This window comes from Hyperolius riggenbachi, chromosome 3, assembly GCF_040937935.1.
Source record: "Hyperolius riggenbachi isolate aHypRig1 chromosome 3, aHypRig1.pri, whole genome shotgun sequence".
Classification (NCBI taxonomy): domain Eukaryota; kingdom Metazoa; phylum Chordata; class Amphibia; order Anura; family Hyperoliidae; genus Hyperolius; species Hyperolius riggenbachi.
In genome coordinates, this window is record NC_090648.1 from 489,566,327 (window position 1) to 489,577,455 (window position 11,129).

Here is an 11,129-nt window from a genome sequence, read left to right on the forward strand (position 1 = left end):
TATCAGAGTAGCATAGCAAGCGCTACAAACTTATGCCTGCTAATTGGCAATGACGAGAGCTCCACTCGTCCTGCCCTGAGCCCCTGCGTGTCCAATTACTTTAACCTCCTTAGCGGTAACCCCGTGCTACACACGGGGTAGCCGCCGCGGAGGATCACATGGCCCCAGGACTTAAAAAAACAAAGAAACTGGTGCAATACGCTTTAGCTAGCGGTTCGCTAGCTAGGCGTATGCACAAAGTTGCTCCGGTCCCCCGCGATCGCCCGCAGTTACTTCCGGAATACATACCCCCCAGCGTTCCCACGCAGGCGCAGCCGCCCAATCGGCTCCAGGCATCGCGATGGCGGCGATCGGGATTGCGGCTGACGTCATGACGCCGATGACGTCATGACGTCAGCTCCGATCGTCGCCATAGCAACGCCGGAAGCCGATCGGGAAACTGCGCTCTTCGTGGAACCGTGGCGAGGTACGTATAGCCGGCGGCGATCGGCGGGCATGAGGGGGGCCAGAGCAACCGAAAGTATACGCTTAGCTAGCAAAATGCTAGCTAAAGCGTAAAAAAAAAAATTTGGGGTCAAAAAACCTCCCGCCGGACGCAGAGTCAGAAACTGCGTACCGCCAAGGGGGTTAAAGGACATTATTCCCGTACTTGGATTGGCCCAATAGGCTGCCTGTCACTTGACAGGAAACTTGACGGGCAGCCTATTGGGCCACGCGAAGTGCTGGGATAATGTCCTTTAAAGTGATTGGACCTGCAGGGGCTCAGGGCAGGACGAGTGGAGCTCTCATCATTACCAATTAGCAGGCATAAGGTTGTAGCGCTCGTTATGCTACTCTGAAAAGGCACGTTAACTCTGATAAGGCACCAGTGATTTGTCCTAGTGAATGAAGCCCTATATGCGCTGCGCAGCAGCGCGATGCAATATCCAGGGCTGTAGAGTCGGTACAAAAATCATCCGACTCAGACTCTGACTCCTCAGTTTATGAAACCACAGACTCCAACTCCAGGTACCCAAAATGGCTCTGACTCCTTGACTCCAACTCCACAGCCCTGGCGCCATTGCAATGCTGCACTGCACTGTAGTGAATGGGACCAGCAGCGCAACGCAAGGTGGCGCAGATGGCGTGCGATCACGGCCGTAGCGTTCAGATTGCATGGCCATCTCCGTTTCACAATGTGAATGAGACCTAAGGCTACGTTTCCATTTGATCGATTTTTCCACTCATTTTCACGATGAAACCTCGTATTAGTATGAGAACCAGTGATTGTGAACTGTCTGGTTTGCATTTTGTGTGAATTGTTGCATGCGATTGTATGCGAGGAAAAATCTAAGAGCCTAACGCATTTTTCCTGCATTACATATGTGATTTTTCGCATACAATGCTTGCATGCGTTTTCTTCCTGGAAAATGGAAACTGTCATGTTGTCACTAGGTAGAATGTGTAAATTAGGGTCTTTGCAAAAATCGCACAAAATGTGCATAAAAATACATATAAAATACCATGCGTTATTTCCAATCTCAGAAAACTAAAATGCGATGTTCCTAAAGTGAAAACGCAATGCTACAGTGGAAACGTAGCCTCAAAGGTCAACACCCTCAAAACTGACAAATTATGAAGATTCTATTTATAAAGAGATGAACAAACCTCAACTGAAAATCAACCGTGGAGATGATTTTACAGGTAATGCAGAATTATTAGGCAAATGAGTATTTTGACCACATCATCCTCTTTATGCATGTTGTCTTACTCCAAGCTGTATAGGCTCGAAAGCCTACTACCAATTAAGCATAGTAGGTGATGTGCATCTCTGTAATGAGAAGGGGTGTGGTCTAATGACATCAACACCCTATATCAAGTGTGCATAATTATTAGGCAACTTCCTTTCCTTTGGCAAAATGGGTCAAAAGAAGGACTTGACAGGCTCAGAAAAGTCAAAAATAGTGAGATATCTTGCAAAGGGATGCAGCACTCTTAAAATTGCAAAGCTTCTGAAGCGTGATCATCGAACAATCAAGTGTCTCATTCAAAATAGTTAACAGGATCGCAAGAAGCGTGTGGAAAAACCAAGGCGCAAAATAACTGCCCATGAACTGAGAAAAGTCAAGCGTGCAGCTGCCAAGATGCCACTTGCCACCAGTTTGGCCATATTTCAGAGCTGCAACATCACTGGAGTGCCCAAAAGCACAAGGTGTGCAATACTCAGAGACATGGCCAAGGTAAGAAAGGATGAAAGACGGCCACTACTGAACAAGGCACACAAGCTGAAACGTCAAGACTGGGCCAAGAAATATCTCAAGACTGATTTTTCTAAGGTTTTATGGACTGACTAGCTGATTGCCCGGCGTTGCCCGGGTATGTATTTGGCTGGTGTTGGCTCCGCCTACTTTTTCTAACCCTAACACACAATTACTCACTGACCAAGTTTGTGAGCTTTGCGCTCTTTGGTATCAATAATCTGCATTGAAATGAAACAAATCTGATTGGCTGTGTGTGGCTCCACCCCCTTTTCTGAATTTGAACCCCAGTCACCCAATAACCAACTGTACCAGGTTTGAGGTCTGTGCCATTAACAGTTCAAGAATGGTAGCAATTAAATATTCCCCTTGAAAAGCAACAGGTGAAGTTTGATTCACTTTTGTAGGCTCCACCCACTTTTCTGAATATTAATCCCAGTCACCCAGTGACCAACTGTGCAAAGTTTAAAGACCCTGCCATTAACAATGTAAGAATGGCTGCAGTTTACATATTCCCAGTGAAATTTGTATTTGTCTCCACCCACTGATGACCCGGCGTTGCCCGGGTATGTATTTGACTGATGTTGGCTCCGCCCACTTTCTAACCCTAACACACAAACACTGAATGACCAAGTTTGTGATCTTTGGGGTCCTTGGCATCAATAATTTGTATATTCCCATAGAAATTAAACAAATCAGATAGGCTGTTTGTGGCTCCGCCCCTCTCCAGCATTTGAACCCCAGTCACCCAATGACCAACTGTAGCAGGTTTGAGGCATCTGCTATTAACAGTGTAAAAATGGCAGCAATGTAAATATTCCACTTGAAAATCAACAGGTGAATTTTGATTGGCTATTATAGGCTCCACCCACTTCCCTGAATATTAATCTCAGTCACTCAGTGACCATCTGGGCAAAGATTGGGAACCCTGAAATAAACAGTGTAAGAAAGGCTGCAGTTTACACTTTCCCAGTGAAATTTGTTTTTGGCTCCGCCCACTATTTGTAACCTAGACACACAGTCACTACTCAAAGCCCAAGTTTGTGAGTTTTGGGGTCCTTGGCATCAATCATTTGTATTTTCCCATGAAATGAAACAAATCTGATTCACTGTTTGTGGCTCTGTCCCCTTTTCTGAATTTGAACCTCAGTGACCTAATGACCAACAGTACCAGGTTTGAGGCTTGTGCCATTGTGCAAGAATGGCAGCAATTTTAATATTCTCCTTGAAAAGTGACATGTGATTTCTGATTGGCATTTTTAGGCTCCACCCACTTTTCTGAATATTAATCCCAGTCACCCAGTAACCAGCTATGCTAAGTTTGAGAACCCTGCCATTAACAGTGAAGAAAGGCTGCAGTTTACAATTTAAAAAATCTGTTTTTGACTCCACCCACTTTTTTTAACCTTGACACACAGTCACTACTCAATGACCAAGTTTGTGAGCTTTAGGGTTCCTGGCATCAAAATTGTGCTAATGGAAGCAGTTTATCCAGCAAAGAAATCTGGCTGTTTTTGGCTCCGCCCCTTTACTGAATTTGAACCACATACACTTAACGACCGACTGTAGCAGGTTTGAGGCCTCTGCTATTAACAGTGTAAGAATGGCTGCAGTTTCAATATCCCCCTTGAAAATCAATAGGTGAATTTTGATTGGCTCTTGTAGGCTCCACCTACTTTTCCGAATATTAATCCTAGTCACCCAGTGACCAACTGTATGAAGTTTGAGAACCCTGCCATTAACAGTGTAAGAAAAGCTGCAGTTTACATTTCCCCATGTAAAAAGTTAGTTGTTTTTAGCTCCGCCCACTATTTCTAATCTTGACATACAGTCACTCAATGACCAATTTTATGAGCTTCGGGGTCTTTGGCATCAATAAGTTGCATTTTACCATTGAAATTAAACAAATCTGATTGGCTGTTTTTGGCTCTGCCCCCTTTTCAGAATTTAAACCTCAGTCTCCCAGTGACTGACTGTAGCAGATGTTAGGCCTCTGCCATTAAGAGTGCATGAATGGCAGCAATGTTAATATTCCCCTTGAAAATCAAAAGGTGAATTTTGATTGGCTGCTGTAGGCTCCACCCACTTTTCTGAATATTAGTCCCAGTCACCCATTGGCCAACTGTGTCACGTTTGAGAACCCTGCCAATAACAGAATGGCTGAAATCAATCTAACAAATCTGATTAACTGTTTGTGGCTCCACCCCTTTAGTGAATTTGGACTACAGTCACCCAATGACTGACTGTATCAGGTTTGAGGCCTCTGCCACTAACAGTGTAAGAATGGTAGCAATGTGAATATTCCCCTTGAAAACCAATAGGTACATTTTGATTGGCTGTTGTAGGCTCCACCCACATTTCTGAATATTCAACCCAGTCACCCAGTGGCCAATTGTGTAAAGTTTGGGAACCCTGCAATGTAAAAAATGAAGTTGTTGGCACCGCCCACTTTTTCTAACCTTGACATACAGTCACTCAATTATCAAGTTTATCAGCTTTGGGGTCCTCGGTATCAATACTTTGTATATTCCCATTGAAAAATAAACAAATCTGGCTTTTTGTGGCTCCGCCCCCTTCCTGAATTTGGACCCTAGTCACCCAGTGACCAACTATACCAGGTTTGAGGCATCTGTTTTTACCAGTATAAGAGAATGGTAGCAGATGAAATATTCCCTTTGAAAATCAAAAGGTGAATTTTTATTGGCTGTTGTGGGCTCCACCCACCTTCCAAAATCTTAATCTGTCACCCAATGACCAACTGTGCAAAGTTTGAGAACCCTGCCATTAACGGTGTAAGAATGGCTGCAGTTTATATTTTCCCAGTAAAAGTTGTTTTGGCTCCGCCCACTTTTTGTAACCTTGACACACAGTCACTCAATGACCAAGTTTGTGAGCTGTCAGGTTCCTGGCATCAAAAATGTGTGAATGGAAGCAGTTTATCCACCAAGGAAATCTGATTGGCTGTATGTTTCCCCGCCCCTTTAGTGAATTTGGACCCCAGTCACCCAATGACCAACTGTAGCAAGTTTGAAGCTTCTGCCATTAAAAGTGTAAGAATAGCAGCAGTTTAAATATTCCCCTTCAAAATCAACAGTTGAATTTTGATTGGCTGTTGTAGGCTCCACCCATTTTCTTGAATCTTAATCACATTCACCCAGTGACCAAGTGTGGCAAGTTTGAGAACCCTGTGATTAACAGTCTAAGAATGGCTGCAGTTTATATTTTCCCATTTAAAATGAACTGCTGAAATTTGATTGGCTGTTTTATGTTCCGCCCACTTTTCCTGGATTTGTAACCTCGGTCACCAAGTGACCAACTGTGCCATGTGTGGGGACTCTGGCTTGATTACTGTGAGAATGGCAGCCTTTTAAATTTTTTCCATTGACTTGAATGGGTGGAATCTGATTTGCTGTTTGTAGCTCCGCCCAAGTGTGCAGGGGGGCCGCGAGACCCCCAGAACATATCATCCCAGGTAGTAAGGGATCTGCATACCAAGTTTCGTTCAAATCGGTCAAGCCGTTTTCGTGTGATCGCGGCACATACACACACACATACACACACACACACACACATACATCCGATTTTATATATATAGATGAAATGAGAGTGAGTCTTGATGGGCCAGATGGATGGGCCCGTGGCTGGATTGGTAAAGGGCAGAGAGCTCCAGTCCGACTCAGACGCTAGCAAGGTGGAGGTGGAGTACTGGTTTGGGCTGGTATCATCAAAGAGGAGCTTGTGGGGCCTTTTCGGGTTGAGGATGGAGTCAAGCTCAACTCCCAGTCCTACTGCCAGTTTCTGGAAGACACCTTCTTCAAGCAGTGGTACAGGAAGAAGTCTGCATCCTTCAAGAAAAACAGGATTTTCATGCAGGACAATGCTCCATCACATGCGTCCAAGTACTCCATAGTGTGGCTGGCAAGAAAGGGTATAAAAGAAGAAAAACTAATGACATGGCCTCCTTGTTCACCTGATCTGAACCCCATTGAGAACCTGTGGTCCATCATAAAATGTGAGATTTACAAGGAGGGAAAACAGTACACCTCTCTGAACAGTGTCTGGGAGGCTGTGGTTGCTGCTGCACGCAATGTTGATGGTGAACAGATCAAAACACTGACAGAATCCATGGATGGCAGGCTTTTGAGTGTCCTTGCAAAGAAAGGTGGCTATATTGGTCACTGAGTTGTTTTTGTTTTGTTTTTGAATGTCAGAAATGTATAGTTGTGAATGTTGAGATGTTATATTGGTTTCACTAGTAAAAATAAATAATTGAAATGGGTACCGTATTTGTTTTTTGTTAAGTTGCCTAATAATTATGCACAGTAATTGTCACCTGCACACACAGATATCCCCCTAAAATAGCTAAAACTAAAAACAAACTAAAAACTACTTTCAAAAATATTCAGCTTTGATATTAATGAGTTTTTTGGGTTCATTGAGAACATGGTTGTTGTTCAATAATAAAATTATTCCTCAAAAATACCACTTGCCTAATAATTCTGCACTCCCTGTATCTGTATTCCTAAATATGACTTTTTGTAGAATCCCACAGTTTTATTTTGTGTTCAAAAGCTATAAAAGTATCTGAATGACACAGTCTAAGGCTGCATTTCCACTTGTGCGGTGCGGAATCGCCGGGAAATGACCGTGGACAAAATCGCATGCGGGTGCGATTTTGCATGCGTTTTTTCCCGCGATTTTGCATAGGGTAGTAGGTATGCGATTTTAACCATGTCACTGCCTGTGTAAATTAACATTACTTCCTATGCGAAATCGCATGCGAAATCGCGGGAAAAAACATATGCCAAAACCGCATGTGATTTCCCTATTAAATACATTGAATGCGATTCGCTTAGCGGTGTGCGGGGAGCAAATTCTGACGGCTCTGCCGTGCAGATTTTCCCCGCACACAAAAACGCTCCGCACAACGCACAAGTGGAAACAGGCCCATCCACTTGTATTGGCTGTGCGAATCTGCATGCGCACAACGCATGCGGATTCGCTATAGTGGAAACGAGCCCTTAAAGTGGATCCGAGATAAACTTCTACTTATTGCATAATTGTGTTCCTTGCATATAGTTTATAGGGCATTCCTCAAGCCAAATACTTTTTTTTATGTTTTAATAAATTCCCTATAAACTAAACAAGCCTCGCCCACAGCTCATAGTGCCTTGGCACTCCATGTAGCAAGGGCTTATGGGAGCTCAGTCTGGGCAGGAGGAGGAGAAGGTTACTAGCCATAGATTTCAGAGGCAGAGGGGAGGAGTGAGGAGGAGAGGGGAGTGAGCTGAGGGCTGGAGATGCAGTTGCAGCTTGCCTGTGTGTAATGTGACAAACAGAACATGGCTGCCCACATTGTATCACAGGAATAAATAAACATGAAACTGTTGAAGCTGTTTGCAGCTAGATTTGCTGTGTAAACTATCTAAACTTTAGATAAGATATATAGACAAATTACTTGTCATCGTTAGTTTTTCATCTCGGGTCCACTTTAAGGTCACATGATCCAATAGAATAATACGATTTTACAGCAATCTGATAAAAATAATTTTTTTAGTTGAGTAAAAATTTTGATCAGATTTCCCTTTTTTTTTTCAATAGGGAGTGGCGGAAATTTCTGATCAATTTTGCTGGATTGTATGGTGTGTGATAGATTGACTATTTCATTATGGAGATGCAAGCAATTTTTTCACAGTTTTCAATCAAAGATTTAGGCTATGGTCCTATATAAAGAAGGACTAAATCCAATTGGCAATAATAAATGTGATTTGCATACTTAACTGAAAGGGTTAAAGTGTACCTGAGCTCTCAAGGTAAAAAGATTTTATACTCACCCGGGGCTTCGTCCAGCCTCTTTAGCACCGATGCGTCCCTTGCCTTCCTCCCGAGTGCCTCCGTTCAGCCGCAATCAGTTCCCGTAATCTGGTTCAGTCGCGCCAGTCGGCTCTTCTGCACATGCGCAGAGGGGTTGTGCATGCGCAGAACAGCCAACTGGCGTGACTGAGCCAGATTACTGGGACTGCTTGCGGCCGAATAGAAGCACTCTGGAGGACGGCGAGGAACGCATAGGTGGAGGAAGCCCTGGGTGAGTATAAAATCTTTATATTCTGAGATCTCAGAATATTTTAATGCATACCTCCCAACATTTTGAAATAAGAGGGACACTCTTGTGGGTTTAAAAAGGCTAAAACTGACACCTACCTGGGGCTTCTATCAGCCCCTTGCAGCTGTCATGTCCCACGCCGTCCTCCTCCGATGCTCCGTTCCGCGTCATCGGGCGCTTACTGCACAGATGCAGTACAAAGTTTTCCTGTACTGTGCCTGCGCAGTAAGCTCCCGATGACGCGCATGGGAGCCGCCGACACGCAGACGCAGTTCTATTCATCTAGTTAGATGAATAATTACACAGCTTCGGGCGGCGGGGAACGGAGCATTGGAGGAGGATGGTGTGGGACAGTACAGCTGGAGGGGGCCCAGGTTTCATTGTTAGTTTTAGGTTTTTTTAAACCCACAAGAGAACCCCTTTAAGCCACGCCCCTGCCACACCCCTAATAATGCCCCCAGCACACCCCTAATCACGCATAACAAAGATTTCATAAGAAAAATATGCTGTTTTATAATTTAAACCACACTGATCCTTTCTATCTGCCTTCATATTAAGACATGTAAATAAGAATTATATCAATTTAAACGATTTGAATAAGGTTTAGAGTATATTAAACACATTCTTCAGTAGAAAAATACATATATTTACATAGATCTGTATATCAGTCCTGAAAGAGGGACAATTGAGGAAGAAAGAGGGACAGGGCTCCCAAAGAGGGATAGTTTGGTGCAAGGTCTTAGGCGGGAGGGCATAGGGTTGAGGGGGTGGGTTAAGGTCGCCATCGTTCAGCAAAGCGCTGTAACACATGTAATCCTATGGGATTACTCCTGCCATGATTGTGATTTCCGCTGATCGCAAACACGCTCCATGCAGCATTTTCTGAGAGAATCACAACACATAATTGCGGCAAATTTGTGGAAAATCCCAATGCTAAGCGATTGCAATTACGTTTTGCGATTCCCTGTGTGATTGGGGCCTTGGCATCAGCAGGAGGGGTCGTAAAGTTTAGGCATCGGTAGAGGGAGCGTTCTGTGCGAGAATAGAGTTAGGGTTGGAACCCACTAGAGCAATTTTCTGAGCGTTTAGGGAGCGATTCAAACCGCTAGCGATTTCCCTAAACGCTCAGCTAATGTTAATGGATGGGCCAAATTCCACTGAAGTGATTGCGACTACCAAAATCGCAAACGCAGGACATGCAGCATTTTTGAGCATTAGCGTTTCTGCAATGTAAAGTATATAAACGCTGGCGTTATCGCTCATCAAAACCTACAAAGAGCGATTTTGCTAGCGTTTTTACATTACTGCACACTGTAACAAAATTTAAATTAATTGAAAGGACCCATCGGGATTAAAAACACTAATCGCTACACAACCGCTGGCAAATTGATTACACTTTTTTAAAATCAGTACCGAAAACGCTCATAAGGGTCCTTTTCCACTAGTAATCGCTAGCGTTAGCGCTAAACGCTAGCGATTGTGATTCAGCAAAGTTAAACATTTTCCGGCGTTTGCGATCACAATTTTGCTATACAATGCACTACATAGCAAAATCACGGCAAAAATTGCTCCGTGGTGCGATCGCGATTAAGTAAAAACGAATCGTGGTAGTGGAAAATAACCTACCGCGATTCCTATATTAAAATACAAACCGTAGCGATTTTAAAATCACTAGCGATTTGCGATTCAGCATCGCAATCGCCGCTAGTGGAAAAGGGCCGCTTAAAAACCATTCATACAAAACGCTAGCGATTACGATTAGCGATTTGTAGTGGGTTCCAGGCCTGACCTGCATTTGCGATTTTGGTAATCTACGCTGACCATACGTCCCACTTTACCTGAACTGACAAAAATCTCATCACTCTAGGTAATCGCAACTGCTCCAGTGGAATTTGGCCCATCCATTAACATTAGCTGAGCGTTTAGGGAAATCGCTAGCGGTTTGAATTGCTCCCTTAGGGCCCTCTTCCACTTGCAATCGCTAGCGTTAGCGCTAAATGCTAGCGATTGCGATTCAGCAAAATCCTTTTTTTCCCAGGCGATAGCGTTTGCGATTTTGCTATGCACTGCAGGGCATAGCAAAACTGCGGCAATAATCGCTCCGCCGCACGATCGCGTTTGTTTAAAAATCGAATCGCGGTAGTGAAAATAGTGAATAGAAACCGCGATTCCTATGTTATTTAGCATACCTTAGCGATTTTAAAATCTCTAGTGAATTGCTCTTGCGATTCAGCAAACGCAATCGCGCTAGTGAAAAAGGGCCCTAAACGCTCAGAAAATGGCTCTAGTGGGTTCCAGCCCTTAGGATTGGTTGAATTTTAAGAAAGTGATAACTATAAATAATTGCAGCTGATAAATCTGGTAATAGTGGTAAATCTGACAATAATAAACTTTCCAACATACACCCCCTTGTCCCTTCCCCGGCACCAGTAGAGGGGGAGGGGAGCGAAGCCCCCAGTATCAGTACTGAGAGGGGGATGCCGGGACATTCCTGCACTTCTTACCTGCCTCCCTCCGGGGCTCCAGCACCGGCTGCACCACTCGCGGGAATCTGTTTCCAGGACGCGTCACCCTGGCAACCGCAGCCGGGGCGGGGCAGACAGTCACGCAGACAGGAGTCGGGGCATTGAAAGGCGCGCGCAGGAGGGGCGGGGTTTCAGCGTCAGTGCAGAGCAGTGAGAATTTTACAGGTCTGTCATTATTATTGGGGGATTACATCGGTAATAGATGGAGAGACGGATACTCTCATTATTTCCAATGACCCCCAGTGCTGGGATAGAGGCAGCTCT

General features: G+C 44.3%; 1 protein-coding gene across 2 annotated transcripts in view; it reads right to left on the reverse strand.

The window, feature by feature from the left end:
* Nucleotides 1-10,927, reverse strand: part of EFCAB6 (EF-hand calcium binding domain 6) — a 198,912-nt gene extending 187,985 nt beyond the window's left edge. For both annotated transcript variants that reach the window (XM_068278177.1, XM_068278176.1), the window contains exon 1: nt 10,845-10,927. The gene's annotated coding sequence lies outside the window, so the exon portion shown is untranslated. The remainder of the gene's footprint in view (nt 1-10,844) is intronic.
* Between the last annotated feature and the right edge of the window lie 202 nt (nt 10,928-11,129).